Raw genomic sequence first — 12,491 nt, 5'->3', positions numbered from 1 at the left:
CAACAACAGTGACCCCAGGCTGGGGGTTGCTCCAGCCTTCCTAAAGAGGAACAGGCTAGAGATTTTCTGGACCTGGTCATGGAAACGTCTCAAAAACTCTAAGCAAATCCAGAGGTGGTCCAGAGCCTGGGTTCACCACCAGTGGACATGCCGTCAAGACACATAAAAAAACAAAAAGCAAGAATGATCACCAGAGTCTGTCTGCTGCATTCACGTCAGAGCTCCACGGTCTGCTGGCTGCAGAGCCCCTGGAAAACTTGCTTAACTCTCTGAGCCTCAGTTTTTACAACTGTGAGACGGGATCATTAGCCATACCTTCCTCCCAGTGTTGTTGTGAAGATTAAATCTGTTAATATACATTAGGGGCTTAAAATAGTTTCAGGTACTTACAATGATTCAATAAAAATATGAGGGGGTGGGGCTAATCCAGTCATGTTTCATATCTGACACATTAACAGGTGCTCAACAAGTCTTTTTTGACTAAATAAGTGAAATATATCTAGAGATAATCATATGGGACCATCTTTGGCTTTGAATTTTATTGTCAGTTTCTGCGCTTGGCAACAGAACTTTCAAACAACTATTTTCATGGGTGCTTTTAGTTGGAATAATTAGCCACATAGCACTGCAATTGAAGAGACATACACTTTCAAGTCTCTTCCAATAACACCGCCAGATAGACAAATCATGACTGATTAACCAAGAGCTATGCTTTGTTTGGTCCAGTAACAACTCTGCCCCAGGCACGTCGGCATATCTTCCAGGACTCTGACTGATCAGCAAGGAACCAAATGGCTGGTAATTTCTAATTTATAAACACTGCTTGACGTAGGCAGTTGGGCACTCTGCCACACTGCTATGGCCTGAAATGGCCTGACCACTTTTCAATGCACTAAAAGCAATTTCAAGTGGCTTAATAACTCTTTACCCACCCCTCCGCTGGGGTCCACAAACACCATTGGATGGAGATGCCTTTGAGTGGCCTCAGGACAAGGGGTTCAGGTTACAGCTTCCTGGGGTTTCCAGCTGAACAACGGGTATATTGTGAAGGCCCCATCTGTCAAAGTAATCAAAGTATAAAGAGGGAAATAATACAATTAAACCTTTAAGATGCATACATTTATCTTTGGTTTTTCAAAACTGATCTCCATTTGGCAAGATTTCCTTTGGCAAAGAAGTCAGAAATTGGCATTCTTTAATACAAATTGAGGTCTTGCCTAAAATGAGTCTCTGGGTACAAAGATGAAAATAAGGAGAAGCAACTAGTACTATTGTGTGGGGGTCGGTGAGGGGGGGGAATTCTGTTTATAAACCAAGTGTACCAATAAGACAAATAACTAACTAACTTAAATTAGACACAATTTTTATCATTAAAAATGATAAGACAACATTTCCCTTTGCTGATAACATGAGAAGGCCTTACATGGGGAGAGGAGAGAATAGAGATCATTCCTGATGGTAAAAGAAAGCTGTCCTCTCTTTGCTGGGACCCCAGCAGCATCACCACTGGAATCTAGGCTCCCCCAGTATCTCCTGTCTGTTCTCAGGGCCTCACTTTCAGCCCACTTGGCAGCAGAGTCACCTCCTGGACCCCTGCTGTCTGAGTCTGTGAGATGCTCCTGTGCCTGGTCAAATGCCTTCTCTCTGGTCACTCCAGAGTCGTTTTTCACTTCGTGTCATTATCCATCTATGCAGCAGCTACACACAAGTCCCACTTCAGGGAAGCCATCCTCCCACTGTGACCTGAGCTTATGTGGCCACACTCATTGAGCCATTCTTGGACTCTGCCAGGGTCTCAAGCTGTGGCCACATGATACGGATTGTGATTTCCCCACATCTGGTTTTCAGTGCATTGACAGTAATCATTACCCTTCAGGCAGGAGTACCTAACCTCCTCTTCTATCTTCTCCATTCCCTTAGGCCAAGTCACAGAAGATACACCATCCAGGTGCTATGACCTCTTCTTGTTTCTTTGGCAAATGAATTATTGGGTATTCGGGGCACCTACAACCTTGTCTGGGTCTGGAAGGGCACTGAATGAAAGGCAGACACCCAGACATCCCTTAGCAACTCTGAATGCCATTAGATGGGTGTCCTTCCTCCAGCAAGGTACATTAGATCAAGGGCTCATGTTCATTTGTCTAGACAAGATCCTGATATGTTTAATGAATCTAGTCTTATAAGAATCTCAGGTCCAAGCAAGGGCACAACCCCAAGGCCAACCCTAAAAAAATGTGTGTTCAAGAATTCAAATGGAGTCTGGGCCCTGTTTTGTCTGGCCAATATGGTGGGATGATATTGACATGATATTGGTAGAATGACCCTGCAGATGATTAGAGATAAGCAGTAATCTGCGCAGTACACTCTTGATTACCATTGACTTGTTTTCCATTTTTCTATATTTATAGTAGAAAAAACAGCCTTGGGAAAAGAAATGGTTTGCCCAGTTCTAGTCACACCTGTAATTAAAAATCTGGGTTTTTAAAATCTGGGTTAACATTCACTTAGTCTATTTGACCCTACCTAGAGAGACACCAAGGCTTCTGACTTTGAAGGGGGTAGGAAATTCCTTCCCAGCATTAATGTCTTGAGGAAACAACACTGGCTAAAGTCAATCATCTAACCCTGGAGCAAAACTTTCAATGATCAAGTCCTCCTTTGGCCACCTAGTGTGCCACCTCTTAGAAGAGTTAAAGCTCTATCCTAGAAACTCAGGTTTCAAGGGATCAGGTCAACACTTGAAGGAATTTCATTTCTCCATCAGGTAAATTGGAAGCAGCCAACCAGGAAAATAGCATGTCTATCAAGGTGGACTATCCAGACAATAGGTTACTCCAATTCCAGAAATTTTCCAACCTTACAACTTTAAGCTATAGATGAATGAAATGACTCAGTAAAAGCAACTGATAATTATGTTCTGTCTCCACCGGTCCTAGCCCTTTAAGTAAAACATCTACTCACTCATGGTTCAGAGATCATAGAATGCACCTGTGAACATCAGACTCATCTCAGATGTTTGCCCATCACCCTCAGGCTTTCCTACAGGACCCACTATTCTCAACACTTCAATCTTCTGGTACTTTTGATTCCTAAAGCGTGCCTTTAAGTCCTCTTGCTATTTTAGTACTCCATTGGAACCTCTTTACTGTTTTTTAACCTCACGCTCCTACTAAACTCTTGGGATCTCAGCAAAAATATTTCTTTACAAGTTTTGGCTCCATGTGGAGCCAGCTTTCACTCCCATCCTGCCATTATGGACAGGTCAGCTCTCTTAAGCTCCTTTTTTCTTACTTTAGAAAAATGACCTTACATTAAAACATAGTAACATAAAATATCTTAATTTAATTTTTTTACTTTTTGCTGTAGCTGTATCCCTTTTCTCCCCTTCCAAACTCACAGTGCTGTAAGCCAAGCTTACTTTGTTTTGGGAACTTCATTTAGATGTGCTCTTAAATTCTCTTCTCTGTACATCCACGGCCATGTCCTCATGTTATTGGCCCTGAATTAAGCAACCCATAAATATACACACACACAATCACACACACACACACACACACACACACACATACACACACACACATCACACTGTCTTTCATCCTTAATTTCCTCTTGCAACTGTATTGTCTTTCCCATATTTTGATGATATGATTTTTGGTCACCATGTTTTCCCAGGTTTGGTTAGTTAAGTGACTTCTTCTCATTTCTACAACTTTCTCCCAAATGACTCCCTGGCCACCTTTACACAGCCCTGAATTCTGCAACAATTCTAGGAACCAACACTGAAAATTCAGTGTTTGTTCTACAGGACAGAACCCAGGACAGATGAGGCAAAATTATAGCAAAAGCAATGGCATGTTAACATACGGAGAATCTAGCCATGTAGGGTATCCCACAATGATACTGGATGTTGCAGAAGTGATGAACTCAACACCAATGAATATATGTAAGTCTAGGCTGAATGACGAACATGATAGAAAGTTCTTTCTTTAGAAAGAGATATACTAGAGAGTACCAAAGCGTCTTTCTACCTCTAATATTATATAAGAAAAGTAATTTAAATATTTAGGTATAACTGAACATTAAACTCAATTTTTTCTGTGGTATCAAAGGCTGAGAGTAAGCATACCAAAGTGAGGTGAGAGGACAGACCACTTGCGAAGGACGTGCTAAGGGAGTGAAACTGGTTCTGTCAGCAGACAGAATCACCATAGCCAGCCAGGAAAAGAGAAACGCTGAAGAAGGAGATAATCAGAGTGGCCTGCTCTGACCTTCTCAAGCCAAGTCTGAGCTTTGAGTAGAGAGCTTGATTTATGTCCCTGGAGGTGGAGGGAGGCAGAGGAATACGGAAAGGGATCAGACACAAACTTGAGAAATTTGAGTGACTAAGGCCGCACACCATGTGCACTTTCCCCAACTGGCTCAGTTTCCCCATGGGGCAAGTGATGCTGGCCTCGAGCCATTCTGAAAGAGTCTCCATCCAAGAGGACTGCCCAAATAGAGGGCATGGGACCTTAATGAAGAGAATCTCTATGCAAAGAAGTGCTAGGATTCCAGGGACTAAGAGAGGGAATGGGAAGCTGACAACAGGACAAAGCATTCAAGTATCCAATAATATTCAGTAGATAAACACACACCCCTGTATGTGGAGGTCCTTTGTGTGTTCTGAAGATGAGTGGAATAGATGGCCTGGAACGATGGTGAGTTTAGGGAAATACCACCGGAGCGTTCTATATTAGGACCACACTTTGAAGGGTCCTGACTGCCAGCCTGAATTCTACAGAACAAACCAGCAAATGAAGTTCAGTAGTGATTGGACTGAAAAAGGTCATGACTGTAGGTACTATTCTTCCTTGAGGACCACTTATTTCCCTGTTATGGACCAGATTTTCCCAAACCTGAGCTGATTTCTATTGAGGTCTACTCTTTCATATTCTTTACCGTATCCTTGTACTTAGCTGTCTCCCCTCCAAATTTTTTGTTTGTTCATATGCAATGAAGTCATATTCAATCTTGTCTTCAGTGTCCTATGCTTGCGTTATTTTGCCTGCTGAAATCATACCTACTTTCTGCTACTATTATCAGTTTTATCAGAGATTCCTTGTTCCACCTCTCATCCACCAAACCCAAACTTCCTGTCTGATATCCTCACCCTCTTAAAACTGAGTCTCATTCTATCATCAAATCGTTTTACTTGAGCCTTTGCAAACTCAACTCAAAACTTGATTCTCCTATGATGCCTATAAGACTTCTGCAGAATTATGGACATTCTCCCAAAGGACGAATTCCAAATTAAAGTTGTTGAAAATTACAACCATTCTAAAAAAATTCGCTGTGATCCACCTCACTCCCAAATGCTGTTTTTTCCTTAGCTCAGCCTGGGCTCTCCTTTGAAATAGGGCTATGTTTTGAAGATGTACAGTATAACCGAGCAAATGTCTTACTATTTAAAATTGCTAATGATAAAGGTGCCTGAGTGGCTCAGTTGGTTAAGCATCTGCCTTTGGCTCATGTCATGATCCCAGGGTCTTGGGATTGAGTGCCACGCTTCTCCTTCTGCCTCTCCCCCTGCTCACGCTCTCTCTCTCTCTCAAATAAATACATAAAATCTTTTTAAAACTTGCTAATGATAACAGTAAGTAATCAGGTAAATACTTTTGACAACTTTCTAGCTATAAGAGTTTCTTAATAATAATTGGTGATATTAATAGATAATCATGAAAAGAATAAGCAACTTCTATATCTGTAAAACTTTATTTTTCAGTTCACATTATCACGGTCTCTTGATACTACTTTGTATATTTTCATTTGTTTGCTTGATGTTACAGTCCTGGAATTGCTCTTGCGGGACACACGCAAGGAAAATGTCTCTGGTCTCTGAAGTCTTTCCTGATTCATCAAAATTTATTAGAGAAGTGACTGTATTGGCAAAGATCCACAGTATTTTGCTGCATTTGTTTGGGCTTTTTGTTGTTGTTGCTAAAATAACTCACATTTGAAATAAAGACTCATATCTTATACAGTACTGTTTGTTACCTTCATTTCACCTAAGAACACCACGTAAGTGTATTTTTAAAATAAGTCTGTAGAGAAGGATTTTATTTTTGCTTTTTAGTTTTAATGGTTGAGGATATATAGGTATGTATACATATATATATTTGAATGTGTGTATCTGTGTGTATTTTAATGATTCCTTTAGATTTATTCAACATAGCCCTTTTTGCTTGTTTGCGTAACTTTCAAAACCAATCATCATTTTCTGGCCTCGTGTTAAGAAGTTCAGATAAAATGCAAAAGCTAGTCCTGACAGCACTTCATCTTCTCTCATGCCCGTATTGGCTTTTCTCCCGGCCCATCCATTTCTTAATGTAAGTGTTATAAATTGCTCTAAAGTGCCATAAAGCATAATAAACATAAATCAATATTTCTTGGTTAAAAACTTAGAAATGCTGATCCAGCCCAGGTTGGTTATAGATGTCCTGAACCCATCATGTCCCTTGGTTATTTTATCTCACCAGAAGCCATTTCTGGGCACAAGAAGGACTCTCTTTTTGTTTTTCTCTCTGCCTTAGTCACCCGGACGCTTGCAGTGACACATCAGAACGGATTGTGGGGAAGATATCACCCGGCAGTCTTAGAAAAGCCCCATTCTTTCTCTTGTTGGCCTCTGATCTTGGCAACTTTGGAAGAACGGAGTGACATTCTCAAAGTTAGACCGCAGGCCGGCAATATGTCAAGCTCTTCTGAGGCAAATTCCACTTTGTCGTGGGAAAAAAAAAAAAATGTTCATTTTCTTCTGAGACTCAGTGAATTAAGCAAAAGCCCACTTCTTCCGTTCTGGCTTGCAAATGTGGCATCTGATCTAAATGGAACACCTGCAGGCAGCTTAATGACAAAACCGACCCGTTTGAATTTCTGCTATCTTTGGAATTTTTAAACATGATCATATGCTGCGCCCTCGGATATAAAACCACATCCCTCTCCTGGAAATGACAGCTTGCCCCCACAGCCACCTGATGCTGTTTATGTGGCATTGTTGTTATTTATTCTCATCTCAAAAGGAATGATTGAATGGCTCTGTGGTTTCTCCCAAGAAACTGTGGAGTTATGGAGTATGAAATCTGCAAGCTCAGGTGATCATCTTTCTTGAGGAGATTTTTACAGGCAGCTCGTTGGAAATTGCATGAAAATGTTGGTAGGACATTAGACAAAGTGGTTTTATTACACTGCTTGACTCAGAGCCCACTTTTCATACTAATTGGGATCCAGTGCACACAGAGGGCAGACTGCCTTCTCCCCGAAAACCTCATCGTCCTCTAACCAAAAACAACACTCTTCCCACCCCCCACCACACCCCCGGAGATCTGAAAGCAGATTTGCCCTAGGAAGAAGCAACTGACTAGTTTGTGTACCATGTGGATGAAGGAGGCAGAATGAGATGGACTCCATTTCCCTAATCTCCTTTCCACTTGCTCCAGTCTGAAAAACTGCCATTAGCCATTCATTCCTTTGGATTCTGGAAACTTTTGGATCAATAGAAAAAACAAATGAATGACCTCTAAGTATACGAAAAGATGCCAAACTGTACTTATAATAAGGGTAATATAAATTAAAAACATACTCAGATAACATTTTTTACCAATGAGATAGGCAAAAACAAAATCTAGCACTTTTTTTGGTGAGTCTTTGTACAAATAGGCATTCTCATAGCACTGTGGTAGGTACAATCCTGGTGAAGGAGAATCCAAAATAGCTATCAAACTTACAAATGCAGTTACTCTTTGATTCCAGCAAACCCAATCTTGGCAACTGATCTTCCAGTAAAAATTGTATATATATATGAAAAATGGATAAAGTTATAGATTGAAAAACTCTATCAAAATTTCAAAACAACTCAAATTCTGTCACTATGGGACTGGTTAAATTGATCATGGTCTATTACAGAATGGAATATTATACAACAGTATACAAGAACGGGGCAGCTCTTTCTATTCTGATCTGGAAATATCTCTGGATGTATCTTTAAATGGATAAATGACGGCATACAACAATGCATATATGTTAATATATGTATACATAGAAAGGGAGGAATAAAAATTCATTCTTATTCTTGCTTGATATTTGCATAAAGATATACTGAAAACATACTCGAGAAACAAATACCAAGGGGTTACCTGTCGAAAGTGGTAAAGGGAATGCAATGGATGGGATCAGAGAGAGGGATAAGAATTCTGTGTTTACTGATTCTGTTTTTGGGCCGTGTGAATGTGTAACCTATTAAAATTTTTGTTTTTAATTAGAGGTCATATATTTATGTACTTAAGTATTTATTTTGTATTTTATTTTTTATTGTGGTAAAATATAGATAACACAAAATTTTCCATTTTCACTATTTTTAAGTGTCCAATTCAGTAGCATCAATTATATTCATGATAGTGTGTGACCCTCAGTACTGTTAACTTCCAAAACTTTTTCATCACCCCAAATAGAAACTCTGTACCGTTATACAGTAAATTTCTGTTCTTCCTTTCTCCCATTTTCTAGTTACCTCAATTCACTTTCTGTCTCAATGAATTTCCCTATTCTGGAAATTTCTTATCAGTGCAATCATACAATACTTGTTCTTTTGTGTCCAGTTTACTTCACTTAGCATAATGTCTTCAAGGTTTATCCAAATTGATCCATGTATCACAACCTTATTTCCTTTTATGCCTGAATAATATTCCATGAAGTAAGTATGTCACATATTTTATTTACCCATTCATCTGTTGGTAGACACTAAGGTTGTTTCCATCTTTTGGCTATTGTGCATAATGCTGCAATGAACGTTAGCATGTGAGTATCTGTTTGAGTCCCTGTTTTCAATCATTTTGGCCATATAACTATGAGTGGAATTGCTGGGTCATATGGGAATTCTGTGTTTAGCTTTTCAACTAACTAACTCTTTTCCTAATGGCTGCACCCTTTTACATTCCTACCAGTAATGTACAAGTGTTCCAACTTCTCTACATCCTTGCGAACACTTGTTATTTTCCATTATTTTCATTGTAGCCATGCCAGCAGGTATGAAGTTATATCTCATTGGGATTTTACCTGCCTGATGAGAAATTAATGAGAAAACTATTTCATAAAAGTCTTCTATTAAAGTATAATAACTATGAAAAATACCACCTCAATCCTGTTATTAAGTCTAAAAGTTGGTTGATAGCTTGCAAGACCCCAGCTGTCAGGGGCAAGGACTGGGCAGGCCTATCTTCTGAGTGTACATAAAAGCCACTCATAATTATGGTTATAATTATTGAATGTCTACCACATACTTACTGCTTTATGTCATTATTCTTTCCCCACAGTACTGTGAGATAAATATTTGTATCCTCTTTTTATAGAGGAGAGAACTGAGGGCCTTCTAGGATAAAGAACATAGCCAAAGTCAGATCTTTAGTAAATGGCAGTGCCAGAATTTGAATCAATATCTGCTTGACCTCTGGTCCTATGCATTTTCCACCATAATCAGGCTTTAGAGGGACAGAGGCCACCAGCAGGGGACAGAAAGCCATTGGGTAACATTTTACCTACTATAATTTTGCACACATTGCCTTTGTCAGTCAAACTTTTTCTTGTCCCAAATTTGTTCCATTAAGCCCAAGCCTTTCCTTTTCTTTCTGATTCCACACTGTGGCATCTGTTCTAACTTGCACCATTTTCTCTGAATCTTGGACACACAAAGTACTTTGTTGAAGAACACAAGCCTTCCTGCCAGCCTGACACCTGAGCTTCTCTCATTTCTCTGGGACCTGTGAATGTCCCAGGCCTTACCGCACCTCAGACCACAATTTCAGATATACCTCCAGCCAAATGGCAGATTCCTCCAAACAGAGCAGTCAGGTATAACGCAGAAGAGACAGGCTGAACTCCAAACTAATCTGAACTGGGGCTTGGCAGAAGGAGACAGGAGAGCACACCCAAGGCCCAGAGCATTCCATCCATGATCTGATAAGTGGAATGAATGATCAACACCTCTGATGGATATCATACCTTGCTCTGGGCATAGGGCCCTCATCTGTGAATAGGAACCCCCAAATGCTGCTTGGGAGGGGCCTACCCCACTCAAAAGAGTTCACTGCAGAGCTAACCAATCACCTCTACATAGTCCCCATGTGGGTGGTGCTGTTAGCAAGGTCCAGGCAGCCCATTAGTACACAGAGAAATGTCAAACTCTAGGAAAATTCTTGCCAACTGTGCTAAGCTCTTTTCCTATAGAAACACAGGGCAGTTTTTACCACTTCATCTCAATACAAAGAAGTTTTTCATGGAATATATTATGATGGAAGCATTTCACCTGGAGAGGAGTGTGTCAAAACAAGATAGTACTCCAAGATGGATTTGTGTCTTTTGAATGACTACGTAAAAATAATCTTTTTTAAAAAAATATTTGGCCCAATTTATGAGAAAGTCTTTTTTTGTATATTTTTAAACTACCCATTCAGAAAAACAAAACAAAACAAAACTCTGATCACATTGGGTAGGCTGTAGATTTGGGCTCAAAGGAAGGTCAAGAGAATGTGAGATCCGGGGGCGCCTGGGTGGCACAACGGTTGGGCGTCTGCCTTCGGCTCAGGGCGTGATCCCGGCGATCCGGGATCGAGCCCCACATCAGGCTCTTCCGCTATGAGCCTGCTTCTTCCTCTCCCACTCCCCCTGCTTGTATTCCCTCTCTCGCTGGCTGTCTCTATCTCTGTTGAATAAATAAATAAAATCTTTAAAAAAAAAAAAAAAAAAAAAGAGAATGTGAGATCCGAAGCCTCTTGGAAAGGTCTGGAATATGTATGCCTCACTGTTTCTTCCTTTGTGCTACTTGTCGCATTGTGACCAACCGCAAAATTCAGGTTCCTGCCCTTTTTTTTCAGGTGTGATTATTTTTAAATTAGTTTTAAATAAGAAAAGTAAAATGTGAGTTTATTTTCACTGTAAACTTTATGTAGAGAAAAAGTGAATCCTCCTTAACTCTCCCAGTCTCATTCCACACAAGCATTTTCTACAACCAAGTTAGTGTGTATCCTTCTGAGTCTTTTATAAACATTTGCACTGACGTAAGTACATTGTGACCCAGCTCTTTAATGAATGAATATCTATTCAACAAACATTTTTTGAGCACTTACTATTTAGAAGGTTTTGTGTAGGCACAGCAGATGTGGAAAGATGAAGTCATAATATATTAAACCCTTAATTAATTGATGCCAGGAATTTACCTTTAATGTTGGATTTAATCAGAGCAAGAACCCCGAAAAGATGTACTGCTATTTGTTTGATAAGTGAGAAAACTGAAGTTCAGAGAAGCTAGGTAATTTACCCAAAATCACAGATGACAGAGTTCGGATTGAAACTGAGCACTGGCTGTTTTGAATCCTGTATCTCGACGACACAGCGTGACAGTGCACTGAAATGGTAGTTGGCATTCCTTCAGGGAGCAAGACAGCCTTCTCAGGGTTTAGCTTATATTGGCTCCTTTAATATCCACAACGACATGCACACAGACTGTTATCACCCCCATTTTGCAGATGAGAGCAGTGAAGTTAATCAACTTACCTAGATTATGTTAGTGATAAGTGGCAGAGCTGGGATTGGAATCCCGATTGTCCGGTCACATGGTTTCCTGTCCTGCATTACATCCCCGGTCACAATATTTCGTGCATAGGTGGATACTCAGGCTTCCACACTATGAAGCTCTTAATCATGTTTGCTTAAAGTTTTAAACAATGTGGAAAAATGCTTAGTTGTAACGTAAATAAAATAATAGAATTCAGAAGTGCATGCACAGTGTGATCCTAATTATATTGAACATATATGGCAAAAAAATTTCATAAGAAATTAATTTGTTTGGGTTCCTCCAGCTTATGGGTGTTTTTTCCTTGCTATTTCAAAAAGGTCACCAAGTCTCTGTGCTCTCTTAGCTCAGCTTAGATTTTGTGGGCCCAAAACAGAAGTTGCCAGACACTGAGCAGCTCCCACACCCACTTCCACTCACCCTCCTGGAGGAGAGGATGCCAGGTTGGGGGGGGGGGCTGTGGCTGAAAGGCAAGTGTTTTGGGAGGAGAGGGGGTGGAAACAGAAGAATTGGCAAAATCTCTCATCATTGGAAAGCAGCTGTTTTTCTTTTTGTTTGTTTGTTTTGTTTTCTGGGTGGAGACCAGCCCCCACATCCATGGCGACACCCAACCCACCAATAATATGACTGGAAGGATAGTGCAAGTGCATAGTGAGGGGCTGGGGGAAAACAGGGGGGCTGGCGGCTGAAAGTGAAGAACCATGGACAAGAAGGCCATATCGAAGATCCCTATTGCTGCCTTTAAAAAAATGGATAACTATAGTCACCAGTACGGAATGAAAAAGAGTATCTTTCCAGAATGTTCTCGACTGCAAAAGAGAACACAAAACTTTTTTGGAAGACATCCCTCCACCTAACTTCCACACAGAGTACAGGGATTAATAATGAC

This window comes from Ursus americanus, chromosome 4, assembly GCF_024610735.1.
Source record: "Ursus americanus isolate L20-20 chromosome 4, mUrsAme1.1.p, whole genome shotgun sequence".
Lineage (NCBI taxonomy): Eukaryota > Metazoa > Chordata > Mammalia > Carnivora > Ursidae > Ursus > Ursus americanus.
This window is presented reverse-complemented; position numbering follows the sequence as displayed.